Genomic DNA, 23,312 nt, shown 5'->3' on the forward strand with positions numbered 1-23,312 from the left:
ACAGAAGAGGAACATTCGGGGATCAAAGTCCATGGTGAATGGTCAAACACATGAGCATAAGAAATACTCCTGTTAAAAATACACATGAACATTTTGATACTTCATTTTAAGTAAGCATGGCTTTATTTCTACATAATTTATTTAAAAAACATTTATTGTACGGGAAAAAAACAGCGTCCCTCCCACCCGCTCTTGCAGTTGACACGACGGACTGGTAGCGAAGCTCGATCACGACAGGTTTTCGATAGGGCGACCCGACCAAGTCGCGGTTCCCTGGCGGCGAACAGCCCAGAGCGAGAGGGGAACACAGTGGATATGTGTTACAAGCACCGTACAGACCTCGTAACACAGTCCGGAAGAAATCAACGTTGAGACTCATATATCAGCCTCCGAGAGTACAGCTGTGTTCACGCAAGCATCACGGCGAGTTATAGAAGCGACAAACCCTGGTTTTCAGCCACACGCTGACCCGGACTCCCAATATTGATTTATGTCGACGTGTTGGCCAGCAGGTGGTTTGTCTATTAGTTTTAATAAAAACCCTGCCGTGTCGGCACCTCACTGCCCAAACGTCATTGTCTCCCTCCTTGAACTGATATCGATGGCTAGAGTCGCCCAAAGAGTAATCTCCACAATATGTGAAATCCCATATCCACTGCACAGTATCGGGGGATCTGACATCACTGTCTTTTTAGTGTCCTGTGGCAATCGCGCTACACATATCTAAAGAAGACAGTTCCTGAAAGAACCCGAGTCACAAAGACAAGGGGGTGGTGAGGAGGAGGAGGAGGAGGAATAGAAAGACTATTGGCTGCGGTTGCGTTGACACTAATTAGACAAGGGCCCGGGACAGGATGTACCACTGCCCATCCGAATCTTACTGGGATGAGGAGGCACTTCATGAAATGTCCCTGAACGAGACATTGGTGGCGGGAGACACTGGAGGGGCTGAGTAAGACATACGTAACAAGGAGCCTAACACACTGCTCAAGGAAGGCCACGCTGTTTCAGGATTAGGACTCAGCTGTTGCTAGAGTGCCCCTTCAGCAGAATGAGGCTCAGAGAGAGAGAGAGAGAGAGAGAGAGTGACACTCGATTGAAGGGTTCTTCTAAGTAAATCCTAATTATTAATAACGTGCAGAAGGCGCTAGAGTACAGCAAGAACAGAACATCCCGAGGAATAAAGACAACGGCCCGCTCCTGCACTGCACCATCGGTGCTGTCTTACGCTTTCTCGGACAGTTGACTCAATAAATGGTCATTTTCCTTGTTCCCGTTCTTGAGAAAAAATGCTGTCCGTTACATAAGTTTGCCAACTTTTCTTGCTCATTCAATCCACTAATCTTCATTACGCTGCAGATATATTGACTCGTGGAATGTTGTGTTTTTTTTCGACAGCTACAGATACTGACACAAACTCATTAGCTGCTGCCTTCCCTCCCTCCCAGCCCCCGGGAGAGTCATTATGTTGTGTGCTTTCTGTCTCCTAGGTGACCAACACTTTGGTGATGATTAGCGAAACAGCCAAACAGTACATCCTTCTATAATCACCAGAAAAGTAAAAAAACAAACTGATTGAAATACTGAAATAAAGGGCTATGGATTATTAGATAATGTCATAACTAGAAGCTCAGCTGTAAAGAAGATGTCTGAAAATGACAGAGACAGAGAACAACATCTCAGTATTCCATCCTCCATCACCCGCCAACTTACCTCCGGTTGGACCCTCCGGCTCCTGCCCCAGCAGCAGCCCTGAAGGAGGCTAAACCCACAGCAGTATGGTGAAGTCCCTTCTCTCCCCATAGCGCCACTGCCCCATGCTGCCAGAGCCCACAAGACAGGGGCACAACCACCTCTTCAAGACAGCAAACCCAGATGCCTGCGAGTGAGTTTGAGGACAGGGGTTACCCCTGGTTTTCGAGAGCCATGGGAGAAGGATGATGGTTTCGGTCTGTGTGGCCTTAGCGCAGTTCTCTTCAACTCTGTCTGTAGATCCTTCTGTTGTTCCCGGCCCGCCCCAGCCTCGAACCTCAGCATACGTTATTTACTGAGCTAATTCAGTCACATTTGGTTTTTCAACTGTCCTCTCAAATGCTTTCCAAAGTCCCGTGGTGTCTCGTCCCGTCACTTCCTGATGCAGGACTTCCTGTGGTTCCAGCCTGGCGTCTTGGGCACAACCCCGGGGACAGGAGGGAAAGACTCCTCACATCATTTATTCATTTGAGGCATCGTCGCCGCCAGTCGGGTCCCTTCGAGCCTCAAGCTTCTCTGCGCTCCGGGGTGCGATGGGACAAGCGGACGGGGGCGAGACAGGCTGCCAGGCAGACAGTAAAGAGATACTGTGGCTTTGCAACAACGGTGATGCTGATGCTGCTGTGAGCGCTGCTCCGTCTCCTGCGCCGCGGCTGACATACGGGGATCCATCCTGAGCCGGAGACACATTGGTTTCCTGCGAAACGGAGGCCTCTGGGGCTGCTGGATGCGGCGGTGGAGAGGAGGGGCAGAGGGAGAGAGAGAGAGAGAGAGAGAGAGGGAGTCGAAGATCGAGGATGCAGATCGCATCACCTTGCTCCCATGTGGATCTCCTTGGCAGCGGGGGAGGGTGGGGGTGGGGGGGGGGGGGGGCAGAGGGAGTCGGGCCAGGGGAGCGGGGGCCGGGGTGTTGGGGGGTAGAGGATGTGGGGCGGCGGGGGCACAGGCTCTAATGGGCTTCCCAGGTGGCACCACTGTGACGTCTGAAAGCTGCCATCCATTTTTTTCCCCTTCCCACTTGCCACTGTATCCTGGAGACAGCGCGCCACCCGAGCTGTTGCCTCCTCCCTCTACACTCCTTGTCACCCCACCCCCCTTTCAGAAGAGAAAAAAAGTGCCCTTTTCTGTTGTGGTTTGTGTTTCTGTGTCAACCTTAAGAGCTTCCCAAAGCCGATGCCAGCAGATCAGAACATCAACGCATCGCAACGCACTATGTAGCTTCCAGGTTTCACTGTAATCTGCACTGACAAAGCTTCGCCCAAATCACCTTGTTTGAGTCACAGGGAGGGAGGGAAAGATTTGCTATTCCTGTAGCAAGAAGCGCTCGGCTACTGTATTTAATTACTGCTCGGTCAGCCAGGCCTGACGCGGAGAGCGAGGCCTCTCCCTTCCTTCCCCACAAATCACCAGGGGGGGGGGGGGGTCTGGGTGTGGTGTTTAATCTACACTACACTGCAGTCAAACTAAAACAGGAACCCATCGACAGGAATTTGGCCCCGAGGGGACCACTCGGTCGGTCCTAAAAACCCGATCGGGCTGAAGCAAACATCAGGTCGGACCGGGGACCAGCTGGAGGAACCAACCCAGCAACCGACAACCTGCCGCCGTATGTCCGCCGGCCCCTCCCGGCTCTGGGTAAACGGCTGTCAGGTGCTAAACTAGGTGAGAAAGTGAGGTGGGGCTCGCTGCCAGCCCAAACAGACGGTGTCGGTGTCTCCTGACATTTGGCAGAGCAGACCGGGGCCGGCTTGACTCGGCAGGTGGGCTGCGGCATCTGCAGTTTAAGGCACACGGCAGCAGGCGTCTCAGTGACAGCCTGTCGCCGTTTAAGATGTGGGTCAAGTTCATCGGTCAGTGGAGGCCTCGCTCCTTTCCTCCACACGTGCGCATGCACGCGCGCGCACACACGCACACACACACACACGCACACACACACACACACACACACACACACACGGCAGTAGAGTTAGTTCTTGATAGCCTTAATTATGGTTGGATACCCATGAAGACCTGGGGTTAGCTTGTGTTTTACCACTTTAAGTTTAACATCTATTATGGAAAAATAGAGTTGCCATAAATAAAAAAATGCCATAAAAGCCCTTACGGTACATCCAATCCATACAATGTATGTTCTGGGACCGTTATTTTTGCTTTCAGCACAAAAGAAAAAATAATCAACAGATTACAGGGAGATTCCCCCCCCCCCCCCCCCCCATTATATTTTGGAGCACCATTGGGGTCTCATCATCATCAAGTCATTAAAATCAAGTGAAATCTCCAACGCTGGCTTGATTAGCCGCAGCCTCCATCAAATCGATTGTTCTATTGTTGTTGTTTGTGCGTATGCGACTCCACGGGCGCAAATGCACGTGCGTGTGTGCGTGTGTGCATTTGTGTGTGTGCAGTGTGTGTGCGCGCACTTGTAGGTACGGAAACAGCTGAAGCATAAGCAGGGCTCAGGCCATGCCAAATCCCATTTGCCATGTGGAGGCTCTCTCTCACTTCCTCTTTCTCTCTACCTCTGATCACCATCCGCCTGCTCTGTAGCTTCCCTGAGAGGCGAGTGGAAATAATGAATAAATGCAGCACCTCTTTGCTGTAAAGAACTTCCTCCTGAGGATTAAACAGTATGCCCAGACAAACATCACAATCTCAGGTCGTACAGTATTTGCAAAGGTTTGAATGTGTCATTTCATTTTTGAATCAAACACACTGTCTGAGGCAGCCCTGGGAAAATATCACATTTCATTTTATCCATATTGAATGATTTGTGGTCATTTGGATGTTTGGGAGGCCAATGCACACAGGGCAACAGTGGCCTATCCTTCATATTTGTGTCAGCTGAACGTGACAGCCAGTGCTGTCTGGTGGGGGCAGACTTATAATCCCTGCACAAAACACTTAACCACAGCATTCATCTATTCATGTAGTTCCCTCAGACGCCAAGGGGGCCGTCTGGTTTGGTCAGACACAGACACGTTTCCAAACCCAGACCCAAAGATTAACAGAAATGGGGCACACACACACACATGCTGCCTCCCCTGGCCGTGTTCACACGTCATCGGTACAATGTGGTATGGAAAAAGAAAGGATTTTTTCAAGGGCTTAATCTAAAAAGTACATCCCCGACAAGCTGATCTACTCAACCTACGTGAGGCCACGGACGCTGGGTAGACATGAGAAGAAATTATTAAAAAGAAAAATAGGCTAATCTAAAACACAGACAAGCAAAATGTCCCGCTACTTGTTAACCCATTAAATGATCTGAATGTCTGACCCACATGGAGAGGAGTAATTCTACCATTCTGTCTCTCTGAACTTCATCGGTCAATACACTCCGCCATCTGACCCCGAACACAACCCCAACCCAATTCTTCTGTCTCCCTCCATCCCTCTGTCTGCGTCGGTAAAAACACCTGACGCGATGCCAGTGTCGCAGCAGAAAAACATGGCCTCTCCGTCCAACCCCTTGTCTGGATTACGGTGCTTAAGTAAAGCTCTTGGTAATAAAAACAAAAATAAAAATGTATTTGTCTTTTGTTTGCATGTAGCAACAGAAATCCCATTCTGAAAATAGGAAAATAACAGAATTGAAAAAATATAGAATTTTTTTTTTTTTATGGAAGCCAAATAGGATATTTTGAATATAAAAGGCCTGAGTAACAGATAGATAGATAGATTAACAGTGGCAATATCTAAATGTTGATGGAATAGAAAGCTAATATACCATCCATTCCAAGGCGAAACATTTTCTCTCACTGCGGTACATTTTTCAAATACAATATGTTGTCTGTGGCAGTTTTGCCTACCACACGCCACCCAAGTAGTGTTTCAGGGACCTCCGACACAGTGACATGGAAGACGGGGGGTTGTAAACACCAGTTTATTGTAGAGAATGGACCAGTTGGAATTAGCCAAGAGCAGCTAGACATGTGTCATGATTGGGCTCCTATTCTGAGTGTGTGTGGGGATGGGGGTTTTGCCTGCTGCTCGTTAGACCAACCAACGAGCAACAGGCATGCAGCCACTCTGATCCCAATCACATAGATCCAGGTCAGGTGTGGCTGCTCAAACCAGACCACCCCCACACCACATTGTGCTCGTGGAGAAAATATTGGGAAAAACTCGCAACGCCAACACAAGAAACAGGGCAGCAAACAACGTTGCACAATGGCCACAGCTCCAGAGCCAAACAGTGCAGTGAAGCATTTTCTAAAAGGCTCTTGGCCACTAGTTTGCCTTTTCTGCCAGGGTCTGTTGCTTCCCATGTGGAGTGTGTCCCTGACCCGCGTCTTCATAACTACTACGGTCCCACGCACAGTCCCAGGGACCAGATCGCGGTCGCTTGTCGTTCTAGACCAGATAACACCCGCGAGGGTACGAGCAGCACACTTGGTGCTCCCATGCAGGCCGATCCCCGCCGTGAGAGGTGTGTGAGGGAGACTGTCACCATATTAGGGTCGGCGCGCCGGTCAAAGTGTCCGCTACAACGGACACTTTGCCAGCGTGTGTCAAAGCTAATCTCGTGTGTTTGCGCATTTGGGCTTCCGGGTGTTGATTGACCCAGGCCGACCCAGTCGAAGAACCCGAGGAGGATGAAGGGCGCCAGGGCTGACAGCCGACGGGCTGAGTCATGAGTGATAAAAGCTTCCCATGACGGCCGGCCTCACCCTCGCTCTGGGACCTGGGACTCTGACACCTCTACCCAACCCCCAAAACAAATCCAGAAGACCTTGGCACAGATGCTCATCTACAGTACATAAAGGCTTCCACTCCGGTCCCTGAAGTCCCTCAATATATGCAATATTCAATTTGCAATTGCAATTTCCTTGGGGATGAATGAAAATTTCGATATTGCCACTTTCCATCTATCTATCTATCTATCTATCTATCTATCTATCTATCTATCTATCTATCTATCTATCTATCTATCTATCTATCTATCTATCTATCTATCTATCTATCTATCTATCTATCTATCCATCTATCTATCCATCTATCTATCTATCTATCTATCATTCCTTATCCTTTTTTTAAACCTTTCTAATCACGACCTGCATGCTTTTTTTTATTATATATTATTATTAGGGGTCCAACCCGTATTGTCCAGCCCTATTGTTATTGGTCGATTATTTTCCTCAAAATCTTTTGGGCTAAAACTATCTGGAACAGAACATCAGCAGAATCTACAAATAGATTCTTATTGTTACTGGCGTCAGTAGGAAGGGATGCTGCGTTTCACGAGAACTCTGACAACTGTAAGCCGTAACGATCACGACTAACCTGGACCCCATGTATTGCAGTCTGCAGCCATAACCATATTGTTTTTGCTTGGATTTTATTATTTTTAATCTTCTTGGTGGTTTTTGGGCTTAAAGTATCTGAAACACGGCAACCACAGTATGCACAGTCATGGTTGAGGTCTCCTTAGAACCGGGACGTTGCAGATGTAGTCATTAGAAGTTATATAAGTCCAAGCTTCGTCTTTCTGAACTCATTCGCATCCAGTGCGTTGCGCCCTGTGGACTGCATAGTGTTTGCTACACGTAGACAGACAACTTGAGCCGACGCTGCTTCTAATGGAAACTCAGAAAACTGTGACTTGTGCTACATTTTACAAAACCTTGAAAACTATAATCGGTTACAGAAGGCGTTTTCTTTTTTCTTTTTCTTTTTTTAAACCTGCGCTGTCAGCATGCTAGGCATACAGCACAGAGTATTTGTCTGCTGTTGCATCTAGGACAGAGTTAGTCTGCAAGTGGAGTTCAAGTTCTCAACCTGCAATGCCACTCTCCATTAATTCTAAAATCATCCATAACTGCTGCAATAACTCTGTCCTGTGGACGACCTATCCCCCAATCCACCAATCCCCCTCTTTGGAGAACTATTTTACCATGTTTAGGTCTATAAACAACTAATCACTGCTCCAAGAAGGGGAGACTCACCACGGTGAGACAAGAGAACCAAACAACATTTACACAACATAAACATCGGATGGCAACATGTATTGAAAAACACATGTTGGCACATGGCCTCTTCCTGTCACAGTTATGGCAGTAAATGAGAGGAATGCAACCAGGAAGATGCTGGGGTGCGTTCAAAGCAGGTGTTGGTGGTGTGTGTGTGTGTGTGTGTGTGTGTGTGTGTGTGTGTGTGTGTGTGTGTGTGTGTGTGTGTGTGTGTGTGAGGTGTCCACCAGTGAGAGCACAGGATTTATCCCAATTGGTTCTGGTCTATAAGGTCGGTATTATGCCTTGGCGCCTCCAAGCAGCGGAAAAGGCCCCGAACATTTTTGTTTACATATTTTTTACATTATTTTATTTATTCAGTGTTAAAAAAAAAGCCATGAACTGTATATGTGATAATTATCGGTAATTATTATTGTCTAAACTAACGATCAATATAAAAAAATATTGTGATAATATTTTTGGCCATATCGTCCAACCCTGTGAACCATCCATATCTTTTGTGTTGATTTACGGAAACTTGCAATACATACTTAAACCTTGACTAAACTTGACCCTGTGTATTGCTGCCTATAGCTATTATTATTATTATTATTATTATTATTATTATTATTATTATTATTATTATTATTATTTGTTTAAAAAAATGATTGTATTTATTTATTTATTTGGTTATTTATTTATTTGTTTGTTTATTTATTTGTTTATTTATTATAATTTTAATTAGGACTGGAACTACCATTATTGAGTCGACTATTATTAATGCCTTTAGTGCTATTATTGTTGTTGTTGTTATTAGGATTGCTATAATTATAATAATAATTATTTTGACTACTATAATACTATCTCAGCACACTATAGATATACACTCACTGAACACTTTATTAGAAACACTATCCGACCTCCCTTTGCTCTCAAAACAGCCTAAAGTCTTCTTGGCATGGATTCCAAAAGATGTTCTCAGACCATCTCAGAACAGGCTACGTTTTTTCCAGTCTTCAACTGTCCAGTTTTGGTGAGCCCGTGCCCACTGCAGCCTCAGCTTTCTGTTCTTGGCTGACACAAGTGGAACCCGACATAGTCTTCTGCTGTTATAGCTCGTCCACCTCGAGGTTTGACGTGCTGTGCATTCTCAGATGTTTTTCTGCTCACCACAATCGTACAGAGCGGTTATCTGAGTTACCGTAGCCTTCCTGTCACCTTGAACTAGTCTGGCCATTCTCCGCTGACCTTTCTCATCAACAGGGCGTTACCGTCCGCAGAACTGCCGCTCACTGGATGATTTTTGTTTTTCGCACCATTCTGAGTAAACTCTAGAGACTCTTCTGCGGGAAAATCCCAGGACATCAGCAGTTACAGAAATACTCAAACCAGCCCGTCTGGCACTAACAATCGTGCCATTGGTGTGAACATTAACTAATGCTGCTGCTGCTGCTGCTGCTGACCCGTATCTGCTTGATTTTATACATTGCACTGCTTCCACGCGATTGGCTGATTAGATAATTGCATGAATACTGTAAGTAAGCGTACAGGTTTTCCTCATAAAGTTCTCAGTGAGTCTATATTCATACAATAATACCTTTTGTTATTTTACCTCATTGTTATTTTATCTTAAGTTCTGGGGAAAGATGAGTGCTGTCATGGGACCTCCCGCTCTTCCTCGTGCCCCTCAGACTGATAACTCGCCTGTCAGCTTCCACAACAAACGTTGCAAGGCGATCTCCTCCATCACAAAGGGCCAGGTGTGTCCGCGCCGGACACACCTGGACAATGGTCCGGCTTAAAATTGTCACAATTAGCGCCAATTACAGGAGTTCAATCCGGCACGCTGGTTGTTTTCAGGTGCTGAATACACACCACCATAGCTATACGGTTCCCCACAGTGTCGGGACCGCTGAGTTCCGGAGGCGAAGGAGATCATGTCTCTGCATTCGCCAGTACAGGCTTTCTGGATGTGGAGTCGAGGTGTAACATTGTACAGGGCTGTCAAGCTTGGCTTTTCCCACTCAAAGGGTCAACACTACCTCAAACATGTACAGCTGACATACGTAGGTCAACGTTACATAACTTCGAAACAAACTGCTCCCAGCAATCTGACCAGGAGGCTGCATCTCACATTAAGCACCTACTGGCTGCACTTATAGTATGCAATTATTATATACCCGTAAAATGTAATGGTCTCTCATAGCAATATTAATAGTGATCATTGTAGTGGGGGTACCAGTAGTAGTAGCTTTAGAACTAGCACCTAAGATAAGATAAGATAAGATAAGATAAGAACTATATATCTTAAAAAAATGTATATATACAGTATATATATGATATATGATGATATATATATATATATATATATATATATATATATATATATATATATGACCATTTTAAATTATATAGATTATGAAAACAGTGGTATAGTATATACTGTGTATATTAAAAAAATATATATATATGTATACAGTATATATACACAGTATATACTGTATATATATTTATATAAATCGGAGTGATGGTCAAATGGATATGGCAGAGGCTCATGTCTGGGTAAACCTCAACTTAGTCTCAGAATATATATATATATGTATAGTGTAGAGTAAATCATTAATTAAGAGTAAATCATTAAATAATTCATTAATTAAGAGTAATAATAGTAATAATCGATAGAATGGTAACATATCAGTACCGTAGTGATAATAAATATGGTATTATAATAATACTAACATTAAAACTAAAAACAACGCTGATAACTAATAACAACATTAAGGATAATAAAACGAATGCTACTACTACTACTACTATTATAATAATAATAATAATAATAACAATAATAATAATAATAATTATAATAATAATAATAATAATGTCATATGTTGTTATATAATTGTATAATAATACTAAGATAAGATAAGATGATAATCATAACAATGATTACATAATAAAACTGTAGGAGTAGTCTTTTTACAAGTCTTTGCTTAGATAAGAATTGGATACTGAAGCATCTCCAGAAATACACAAGCAGACCGCAGAGCCAAGACGCCATCGCCGCCCAAACACACTTATGTAACACTATTTTCTTGGAGAAGCAGGAGACTTCACACATTATTACACAACAATATTCCTGTGCTGGTGGAGAGGGGGGGGGGCGGGGGGCGTCGGGCTTACCACGCCTTAGCGCCTCTGCACGGTGTGACTCACCGTCGTAAGGAAAAGGAAACTTGCGCGTAACAAGGCCAGTTGCTCATTAACCAAACTCCCTGGGGGACACTGTTTACCCAGTATTCTTTGCAAATCCAATTAATGATTGGTCGCAGTGTCTGAGCCAGATCTGAGCCTGGTTATCAGGGACAGAGAGAGAGAGCCGAAAAAACAAAGGAAACAACATGGCGGTCCATGTGTGGAGAGGCCTGAGCCCGGTGGCGGTTCTGACGACGGGAGATCATCACAGACCAGATCAAGTCCTGTCACACGCGTACGCAACCACATGGATGCTTAGCAATAACATAAACCCATAAGCCCGATGTGTCACCCACTGCACACATGAGCAAGTCATACACGCACACACAAAGTATGAGCACCGGCAAAGAGAACGGGACCATACATCAAGATAAAGTTACATTTCTAAACCAAACAGAATGTCGCAAGAGCAAGAACGGACGGGTGAACAAGTAATCAAACAAATAACAAGTGCACACACACACACACGCACACACACACACACACACACACACACACAGACACATACATACACACCGGCAAATTGGCTACTTGAACCCAGTGCTCTGTGACACTGATCTAGGTCCCGTAATTTAAGGGCGGCTAGCGCACTCTGAAGGTCTGGATTTAATTTGGCCGCTCCGATGTCAGCGGGGGACAAAGCTGCGAGGAGAAACCCAATCAGGGGCAGGGTTCATCGCAATAATAGGACGTACCCTCGCCGCCCCGCGCTCCCCGGGGGGTACGCGCGCCACACGGCACAGGCCGCGCACACACAGGCTGATCCCATGCACTGCAGCGCTGCACCGCATAGAGCTGCTCCCAAAACCAGGAAGGCCGTGATCTTACCAATGTGCACTGACGTGGTTCCTTACAGGGACGTAGGTCAGTTGACTATACTGTACTATACTGTACCACATTATACTATACTGTATTGTACCACACTTTACTATCCTATACTATACTACAATATATTATCCTTTACTATACTTGACTACACTATACTATATACTGTACTGTACTATAATATACTATACTATACCACATACTATACTGTACCACACTGTTCTATACTATACTGTACTATACTGAACTATACTATACTATAGTATACTATACTGTACTGTACTTTACCACACTGTACTGTACTATACTATGCTATACTATACTGTACTGCACTATACCATAATGTAGTGTTCTGCACCACACTGTACCATACTATACTATACTATACTATACTATACTATACTATACTGTACTATACTGTGCTGTACTATAATGTACCACATTATATTTACTAGATCATACCATACTTTACTGTACTGTACTATACCATAGTTTAGTGTACTGTGCAATACTATATATTGTACTTATATAGTACAATACTTTACAACAATACTTTACTATACACTATCCGATGCTATACTATCCTATGATATACTGTACCATACTGTACTGTATTGTACTGTACTGTACTATACTGTACTATATCATACTGTTATATGCTATACTATAGATTCAAGATTCAAGTTGAAGAGGTTATTTGTCACATACATATACATACAGTCAAACATATATGCAGTGAAATATCATAACACCCGATGATTACGCACAATAAGCTCTATAAGCTCTAAAAATACTAAAATGTTTGTGATTGACACGAGGAGTTCCGCAAGGGGCAACGCCACACTCACGATTCTAGGTAATACTATGCTATACTGTACATTATTGCACTGTACTATACTATAATGTACTGTCCTATGCTATACTATCCTATGCTATACTGTAGTATACTATGCTATCCTTAAAAATGCTTTAGCAACAGACGTGTATGTTAATGCATTTGCTTTCGTTTCCATGGCGACAAATCACTGGGAAGGCATCTTCTGAGGCATAAGGAGCGGCTCAAGTGCTGGACTTTAAAGTATGTTTCCAGTGAATGAAAATAGTGTTAGGAATACACATAACGATTTGACATAGATATACCCACACTTAAGGCCATGCTGCCTGCAGTTCATCCCCTTCACATCTAAGACATCCCAGGACATGCTGTGAGCAGCTGCTTGCATCTATATTTTGTGATGACGCAAAAGGTATCTATTCATATGATAACTATGACTTTCTACTCTCTACCCCCCCCCTACCACCACCCCAATAGTAACTGCTCCTGTGAAACTATATATTAATACGTGCGCAATATTCCGTGATGCCCGCCCCCCCCCCCAGTGTTATAAATAGCCAAGGCCTGGAAACATCAGCTCTTTGTCCAATTAAAAGTGTCCTTGTAGCCAGTAAGAGGCTAAGATGCTGTTTTTGGAATGCCTCTTCCTTCAGTTAACGAGATAAGGGCAAGGTTGGCCGGCACAGCGCTGGAAATAAAATGGATCCGGATTCGGCACCGCTGGGGCCCCTCTTTTAAAAAACAGCGGGTTGTCATATCAGAAATATCATAAGTAGACCCCCTTGATGATGCCAACGATATCTTGTCTTCCAGTTTCTAAGGGTGGAGACGAGCTCGGCAGAAGGGCAACTGTCTCAGGTGGCAACGTTTCATTGGCTACATGCTCCCCGATGCATAGCGCAAGGGCCAAGTGAGCGCACCGCGTGGTGGACTATGTTCCCTAACAACACCATACCAATCTGCTCATGGGGGGAGGGGGGGGTCATAGGTTACTTCATGCCTGGCGTCCTACCTTGATCAGTTGAGGAAATGAACCATTCTTCTCCCTTTTGAGATTGTCTGGATTATTTCTGGGGGCGTTTCTGCACAAAAATAATAATCAGTGTTTGACTTTGTTGTCTACAAAACATTGCTTCAAAAGACTTGGTGTCTTAGGTTTGTATCCAAAATGCCAAGTACAGTTTTTCAGAGCAGATGCCTCAAGAGAGGCTACACTGACACCTGCTGGACACATGGTTGTTCTGATGAAAGATTATCTAACATTTTATTTAAAAAGAAATAATAATAATAATTAAAAAAAAGTCCAAACGAAACTCTCACAGAACAGCTGTGTGAACAATGTGACAAAAATATCAGCTTTTTAATTTTTTTAAATTTTACAAGTGTTAATCGATTGCTGTTTATAAATCCATTGTTTTTGTTAGTAGGGTTCAAAATAGTTTGAACAAAAGCAAAAACCCAAAAAGAAGATAAAATTAAATAAATTTGGTTCAGTTCAGAATCAGAATCAGAATTATTCCCCCATTTACAGATACAGGATAGGGTGCGGTTATATACAGTCAATTACCATAAACAGGAGTTTAAGAGTCTAAAAAAGAAAGAATTTTAATTTAATTTAAAAGAAAATTGCCAAATATACACAAATAGACAAAAAAACAGATGGAAATAAATATATAAAAATAAACAAAATATAGAAAGTGTGATTCTATGCACATGATATATATTGGCATCAGAAAATTAGGCAGAAATTATTTATATGTACTTGCTAAATTATTACCACAGCCTACATGTTCAAGTCCAAGTTCAGTATTTCACCTGGAATAAGTTGCAATAAAAATGCTCATATTAATATACTGTATTTATTAATATTCAAAGTATATTTCAATGATAAAATGACACATATGTGGGTAATACCAGAATGAATACTACAGGGTTTCTGGGTGGCATTCATAAAAGGTACGCCTACAGTTGACACCGATGACATAAACTGATTTTTCAACTTTTTAAAGTAATAAGTCACGTGTCAAATATTAAACTAATGAAAAGCAGAAAAAAAACAATAAAAAAAACAAACAAACAAAGGGGCCGTGTAATGATAATAAATTCAGAAAAAGTCAACCCCACTGACCTCTTTTGCGGTGTGCTCATGGTGAACTCGCTCTATCGTGCCGTCCTGAGGTGGTCATGCCTGCTGCCTTAACTTTCTACACACCGAACATCCAACACACCCTGTAGCCAAGAGAACTCCTTCTGCTTCCCCAAAACAATTACACCGCCAGCACTCACTGATCATCTGATCTGAATGTGTGTGTGTGTGTGTGTGTGTGTGTGTGTGTGTGTTAGTGTATGTGTGTGTGTTTGTGTGTGTGTGTGTGTGTGTGTGTGTGTGTGTGTGTGAGCGAGAGAGAGAGAGAGAGAGAGAGAGAGAGAAAGAGGTAGAGAGACAGAAAGACAGTTAGATAATCACTGGATAGAATTTCAGCGCTTGTAATGGTGTTTCCCCCTCTCCTGGAAAAGGTAACTACTGTTATATAATGTGTATTAAGTGATATCAGTAGCACTGGGAGTCAAGGGAGACAAGATGAATCCCTTTCGACACGCACAGGTAGGCCTGCATCATATCTCACGCCATGCAATACAATAAATTAACAAATACATATTTTCACACCTATTTGTTGGAAATGTGCCTGTGTGTCCATCTATTATTAAGCCGGTCTGTGATTTGTGGTGAAGAAGCTGTCAGGCAGAAAGGTGAGATGACTTACAGAAGTAATAGATACGGCATGAATATTTAATAGTTGTCCAGTGTCTGGATTGTGTAACAAAACCCGCGCTAAGCCCCCTGAAGTCCAAACTGAGCTTTTCTGGTGACTCAAAGGACTCGAGTCGCAACTGGAAGCAAACCCTAACCCGGTTTACGGCGGCGTCAGCGTCCGATCTGTTTGTGTGACACAAAATGGGGGATGCAGATTATCACCTGGGCAACAGTGGTTGCGAGGATTACCTGGGGATACAGTAGACCCCAGGAGGAGCGGAGGATGTGCATCACGGATCATCTGAAAACTGTCTATTTACAAATTTCACCTATTATTTACCGCCGGTTGGGAGCCCAGATAAGAAGCAGTTTGTCCATTGGATTCAGGGCCTGGTCATATTCCCGGGCCAACGCATTGCCCAAATAAATCCATGGCCGCCTAATCTGAATCAATGAATCAGAAAGGATACGTTTTTGGTAGATGTTGGTAATGTAGGTGATATACACATAGCACATAGTAATTCCGATTGAGAAGCATTTTAATGCAGCAGATTCACCAAAGATCCAGTAGGGAGTCCCTGCCAAAACACAACGGACTTATTTATGTCACGCACGTTCTTTTTAATGCAGAAATTGTCCTGAAGGTTTGAAGGTCAATGACTGGATCCACGTGATTTGCTTTAGGACAATTGTTCTCAACCGGTACAACTGGTTTTCAGTCCTTGCAGGAATGCAGTTCATTGAATTGGATTGGCACAGGTCACAGGTCTTGAGCCTATCCCTGCTACAGGGCTAGAATTAATAAGCTGACTAGAGGTCCGAAGCGGCGGAGATGTGAGAACCACTGCTTGGGAAATCTATAAAAATATGTTCAGAAAAGTCTTTTAACGTCAATAAAACAATTGCACGGACAAGTGCCATGAGGACTTCGAAAGAGTTTTGGTAGAACGCTTATTTCTAGATAAGGCTGATGACAACCTCCTCTACAGCAGCTTCATATAAGGAACCTCGGTATTTGGGCCTGTGCTGGCATTGTGCACCATAGTTGAAATCGACTAACTTCAACCTTGTTACATCATCCAATAAGGGTGGTGATAGTGTTATCCCTCTTGTTTGGAGACTTGGCCTTCTCCCTGAATGTGGTTAAGATGAAATCCATCCTCAATGCCTCTCAACAAGTGGACCCTCTGAATCCTCCAGGTCTTCAACAATTGACAGCAGCTTGAAGAGAGGGAGGGAGGTTGCCTAGAAGAAAAATGACTTTTCTGACGAAATTTGTCTTTGGCATTTAGAGCCAATGCCTTGGTCAAAAGTATCGGCAGGAGCGTGAAGCTGACTTTCACTTTTAACTTTTCGGGTTGGAGGAATCCCAAAAGCTTCGTGGTCAACAGTACCGAGCTAACCGCTGAGCCGCCGCGGTATTTGACGAGGTGGAAATGTTGGAGAACATCTTCCACTACCTTGACCAGTTGAGTTAGATTCAGCAGGTACAACTCAAAGTAGATGCATTCTTCAGCTTCTGTAGGTCCACCACAGTAACCCCCACCCTTAAATTTAAGATATCCACAAGGTCTTTTGTGTAAGAAATGACCCTACCCTCCAGTTCTCCAGTAATATGACTGCTGCCATGTCTCACTTTGTCCCTTTAGACATAAAAAAAAAAAAAGGACGATATTGTTGGTCAGCTCAGGTCTTCCACCTGCTGCCTTGACCCTCTCTCTACCACATTTTTTAGAAACTGTTTATAACTGCCTAGCAGATGAGGTATTAGAAATTAAAAACATCTCTCTTCAATCAGGTATATTTCCTGCAGTATTTAAAACAGCTGTCATTAAACCACTCCTGAAGAAGAGCAATCTTGATGCAACAGTTATTGCCAACTACAGGCCCATTTCCAACCTGCCGTTCCTCAGCAAAATACTTGAAACACAGTTTACTTTCAGCTTAACAACTATCTAACACCATACAGCCTTTTAGACACCTATCAATCTGGCTTCGACCTCACCATAGCAGAGAAACAGCTCTTATTAAAGTTGTGAATGATCTACACATAAACACTGATGCTAAAAAAACATCTGTTCTTCTGCTGCTGGATCTCAGTGCTGCCTTTGACACTGTTAATCATCAGATTTTATTAGAGAGATTACAAAAATGGGTTGGCCTATCTGGCCCGGTTCTAGACTGGTTCAAAACCTACCTACAGGACAGGCAGTTCTTTGTGTCCATTGGAGATTTTGTTTGAACAAAGTGGATATTATATGTGGAGTGCCTCAAGGTTCGATTCTGGGCCCATTATTGTTAAACCTCCCACTTGCACATAATTGTAAAGAAACCCAAAATAAATTACCATAACTATGCAGATGATTCACAACCCTCATATATATATATATATATATATATATATATATATATATATATATATATATATCATCATATATTCATATCCCTATCTCCTGATGACCTTCTCCCCACACACTCCCTTACTCATTGTATTAATGATATTAATGTATGGATGTCACAGAACTTTTTACAACTGGACAAAGATCAAACAGAAATATTCATCTTTGGTGCAAAGTTTCAGAGACAGAAAATTGCAGCTCATCTCAGTTCTCTGGAGGTCTCTGGAGAGCAAAAATGAAGCCAAAAATCTGGGTGTAATCATAGACGGCGATCTAGGTTTTAGAAGCCATATCAATGACATCATGAAATCAGCCATCTACCATCTAAAAACTATTTCCAAATTTAGAGGCTTCCTGTCAAAAGCAGACTCTGAAAAATGTATCCATGCATTCATAACAAGTAGATTAGACTACTGTAATGACCTATTCACCGGTGAGGTGTCTGGAAGGTTTGAGGTGAATAGGTCACTGAGCTCCCAAAGCTGAGATATAGTGCGGTCATAATATTAACTATGTTATTATTAGATTTATTGCTTAAGAACGAGAACGTCAAGGTTCTGTTCAGAGGCCCTATGGGAGAGGAATTTTGTTTATTCCTCCAGCTCGACCAGAGTAGGAAATGTTTCGATTTATGACAGGACTGAGGCTGAGCGGGCACCTATAGGTCGGGACCAGAGATGGTATGTTATCTCTGTACAGCTTTAAAAGCGAATGCAGAGCGTCACTTGACAGAGATTCCATCCGGCTCGGGTCTCTCCCAGGACATCCATGGCAAGTCTGGTTTGATGCTGATTTGTGTAATAAAACTATTATTTTAATCAAGTCAGCATCAGCGGTCACTCCTTCATTCTTCAACACATCACACCCATCAAGAAACTAAACTACAAAGTGGCGTCACGAATCAGGATCTGTTGGGCCTCATCTGCCGATGCTGCCTGCTCCAGCGAACTGCCGCTCTCAGGGTGAGTGACCTCTCACAAAATTGAGCTGTTATGTGGGCTGGAGCAGTTATGTTTTTGGCAGGGAGACTGCACTGAGATTATGCGGTGTTATGATGTGTGAAGTGAGACAAGAGAAATAAAAGTTAGAAGTTGAAATAGAGAATAGAGACGAGAGAAATAAAAGCTAAAAGTTAAAAGTTGAAATAGAGAATAGGGACGAGAGAAATGAAAAATGAAGTTTAAAGTAAAAGTTAAAGGCTTAAAAGATGTTGAGAAAGTAGAAATAAAAAGTAATTGTAGAATGGCAGAACTAGTAGCCAAAAGTTATTTAAATAACCATGCAAGATAAACGAAGACAGGGCCCATATCTCGTTAAACAGTAAGACATGTGTACATTAAATGCTGTGTGAAAGTTGGCCGAATGAAGATATAATATAGTCAAATCTAGGTAGGAAAAAACAAGAGGAAATAACCCTGGCCAGGGGTATTGACTCAAAATAAAATTATATGAATAAAGATGAAAAAGAAGAAAGTAAAGTGAAAAAGAGATAAAAGTTAAAAGCCTAAAGTGAGATGAAAAAGATAAAGTCAAATAAAAAGAGTTACAAGTTAAAGGCTAAAGATGAAAAATAAAGTTTGAGCTAAAATAAAGATGAAAAAGAAGAAAGTAAAGTGAAAAAGAGATAAAAGTTAAAAGCCTAAAGTGAGATGAAAAAGATAAAAGCAAATATAAAGAGTTACAAGTTAAAGGCTAAAGATGAAAAATAAAGTTTGAGCTAAAGTAAGATGAAAAGGATAAAGTGAAATAAAAACAGTTACAAGTTAAAGGCTCAAAAGATGAAAAAATAAAGTTTGTAAAGAAAAGTGAGGAAAAACAGGGCAGAACCTGCTCTGGAGAACTAGTGAACATGCATGATGAGAGAATCTGATTAAAAAGAATTTGTTAAAAGTGTGGCCAAAGTAAAATTTTAAAAGTCTGGCCAAAGTGAAAATTTTGATGAAATTAGAAAAGTATAAATGAGTCGACGTAAAACATAAAGCTAAGCGCTGTTAAAGTCTCTGGGGATTAGATATTCTGCTGGTCAGACATATCTTTTTCTTTTTTTTTTCTTTTTGTGTGTGTGAGTGTGAAAGTGCCGCGGCTGCAGAGGTAGAAGAGCTTTGTGTAATGTTTTGTGTATGTGATATAGAATATATGTGTTATTAATAGGTATACATATGTGGTGAGCATTTGAATAATACATAAAGAGAAACATTTCTTGCCCCTTTAGGGATAAACATATATGAGCCTGTTTAAGGACTTTTGATAAAAATATATGAGCCTTTCTTGAAGGACTTTTGATAAATATATATGAGCCTTTTTTCCAAGGACGTTTGTGCATTTGATAAAGGATATGAACCTTTACAGGACTTTATATAGTTGATAACAAAATGAGCCTTCTGAAGGACTAGAGCCACAGTCTGCCTACACATACATGTACACATCCAGAAAAGAAAAGAGGATCTCCTGCTCTGAATTGGAAGGAGGATTTGTGATTTGTTTGATTGGCGTGTGGGTTTTTTCTTTTTCTTTTTGTGCTTGGGGTGTGTGTGGCGGTGATTTCTGTGAATCCTGTCTGGTTAAAAGAGCAGATGGTCTTGTTGGGGTGAAGGGAGACTCTGGTTCTTGATGCAAGAAAAGAGGTTTTGTGTTTCGACTGCTGAGAGAAAACAGTTTTGATTTACGAGTGCGCGTAACTGCATTGAGCTGGGCTGTCCCTACGGGAGCCAAAACAGGATGTTCACTCGCTGACGACCAGTCCATACTGGAAGTCTTTGCTAAACATAAGAGGTGGAGCAAGGGGTGGTGCTTCACACAAGAGTGGAATTTAGTTAACTCCTCCTGACAAGAGGGGCTGGTGAGCCCCCTCTCTACTCTTTTCTCTCAGTAGTTAGAAGAAAGAATAAAAAGGATAAAATACAATTAAATAGATAAATAGAATAAAAATAATTAAATAAAATAAAAATAAATAGATAAATAGAATAAAAATAACTATTTAAAAGTGATATCAGATTGACTAATAGACTCTTTGGACTTTAAATGCATTGCATGATTAAAAGTAACCACTGCTTTATTTCAAGTGTGCGCAAAATAAAAAAGCTGATAATGTATGTCACACTGAATTGTATCACAGTGTGTATAAGAATTTAGAGTGAGCCTAAGGCATTGAACTCTTCTGTTGTTCTTTTTCTTTTTTCTTTCTTCCTCTCTTTTACTATGCTGAGTGAAAGCTGGGGAAAGACAGAGAAGATGGAATGAGTCTGAACTGAATCATCCATAGGGCAGATGACAAGACATCTGGCAGATCTTCACAGACACTGAGGCTTGCGGATGACAACGTTCTGGAATCCTGAATCCATCCAAACCAATTAAAGGCCAGTACGGTTTTATCCACAAACTCTTTCAACAGACCTCACCTGCATTTACCTATACACATATAAATATTAGTTATAATAAATGTGTTTAGCTTGTCTTCACATATGCGTTTGTAGTAGTTCTTTTTCATACATTGCATTTGCAATTATTTAGTGAGAGACTTGGCAACGGACTGACCAATTAAGGCATTTGCCTAATTAATAGGGTATTATTGACTGATTGATTGATTGATCACATATGGAAAAGCTGATTTGATTTAAATACTGTTCTGTGAATATTGGTTTCATTATCTGGGTATGATTTATCTATGCTGTTTTGAGAATGAACACTGATATCATTTTGATAATTGAACATAAATGAGTGTGAATGATAGTGAACAAGTGAATTGGCTTTCACAAGTGGGAAGCGATTGGTCTCCTTTGGGGTTGGCAAATTCAGCTGTTGTTGGTTGAGTGTGATTACACGGTGCTTTATAAAAACATTTTTAAAATAATTCAAATTGATTCACAATAAAAGAAAAATAAGAGAGTCATTAGGATGTCAAAAATGGATACTAAAATTACAAAAGTAATCACTCCTATTGATGTAGTGCAAAAGAACAATCCCCTTATTAAAGATATTGCAAAAATATCAGGAAAATGGAGCAAGCGTTGGCCGGACATTGAACAACCATGGCCAGTTGAAGGAACTCTTAACCCGGATGTGATTAAAACAATGCAGGTGCTTGTGTCCACATATAAAGTAAATCAAAAGAAAGGCAAGAAAGGAAAGAGACGCACGGAGAAAAGACAAACAGAACTTGGCATTCTGCAACTGTTTGCAAAGGAGGGACAGACATGGTTCGAAGCTGCAAAGGAAAAAAGAGAACAAAGTAGACAAGAAATAAAGAAAAATGAAAAGGAAACAGAAAAATTGATGGAGAAGATTACCACGCCCTTCTCACATACAGCATCTTTACAGAAGCCCCCGCCTTATGAGAAGGAGGTGAAGTTCACTGATGTTTATCCCCAGCTCCCAGTGATTACACAGGAAGGCAACTATCTCTGCAAAGATGAAGATGAGCAAATAATAGAGATGGGCAAGGCTAAAACAACCATGAAGATGTACCCGAGCTCCAACAGTACAAAGAAAAAGGAACAGGATCAGGAGACTCTCAGAAAAGTCAACCAAATACAGTTGGTGGATAATAAGAAGAAGAAAAAGAAACAAGCTGTGGTTATGCAGAGCCAGTCACAACTAAATCAATTACCACCACAACCACAGCAAGGACAGATTCAGGTACTACCACCTGTGGTCTTCACTGTCTCCTTTCCACAGCCAGTTTTTGACCAACCACAAACATGGAGAGGAAGAGGCCAAGGAAATTTAGGAAGAGGAAGAGGAGGAAATTTCCAACAGTCTCAAGGAGCGTGTCATAATTGTGGACAACAAGGTCATTTTGTACGTGACTGCCACAGGTTCAGAGGAGGCTTCAGAGGAGGCTTCAGAAGAGGCTTCAGAGGAGGCTTCAGAGGACAACCACAGCCACCCAGGGGACCAGCAAACCCTTACAGGGGTCCGGAACCTGGTTTCTAGGGGTGCCCAGAAGACTCGAAAGGGAGGTGTCAGCTGGTAGTATCAGGGCCGGAGCAAGATCCAAAAATAGAGGTGAAAATAAATGATAAGTCATTGGAAGTAATGGCAGATTGCGGAGCAGCTTTCACCTGTGTTCGGCCTGAAGATGCTATACATCTCCCCATGTCTGACCAATTGGTACGGACAATCGGGTTTGAGGGTGTGAAACAGCTGATTCCTCTCACAAAACCAATTGAGCTCTGCTATAGAAATCGGAAAATCACACTACCAATTTCGTGTCAGAACATACGGCCATTGCACTCTTGGGAAGAGATGCTATGTGCAAACTAAATTGCACAATACGGTGTACACCGGACGGCTGTCTGGTGGATGTGCCACCTGATGTCTACCACCAATTATTTAGCGCACCAGAGACCGAGACTTCTTCAGTATATTGGATTGGAAATCTTAGTCCAGAGCTATTAGAGCCAGCCAAGATGTGGGAGAAGTTCATTGTGGCAAATATGCCTGATGCTAAGCCCCCTGAGTATCCACATCATTGCACGTTGAAATATTTCAAGAAAGCTGACCAATTGGATCCAGAAGAATGGTTGAGTAGTCAACCGAAGCATGTT

Source organism: Zeus faber (assembly GCF_960531495.2).
Source record: "Zeus faber genome assembly, chromosome: 6".
NCBI classification, from domain to species: Eukaryota; Metazoa; Chordata; class Actinopteri; order Zeiformes; family Zeidae; genus Zeus; species Zeus faber.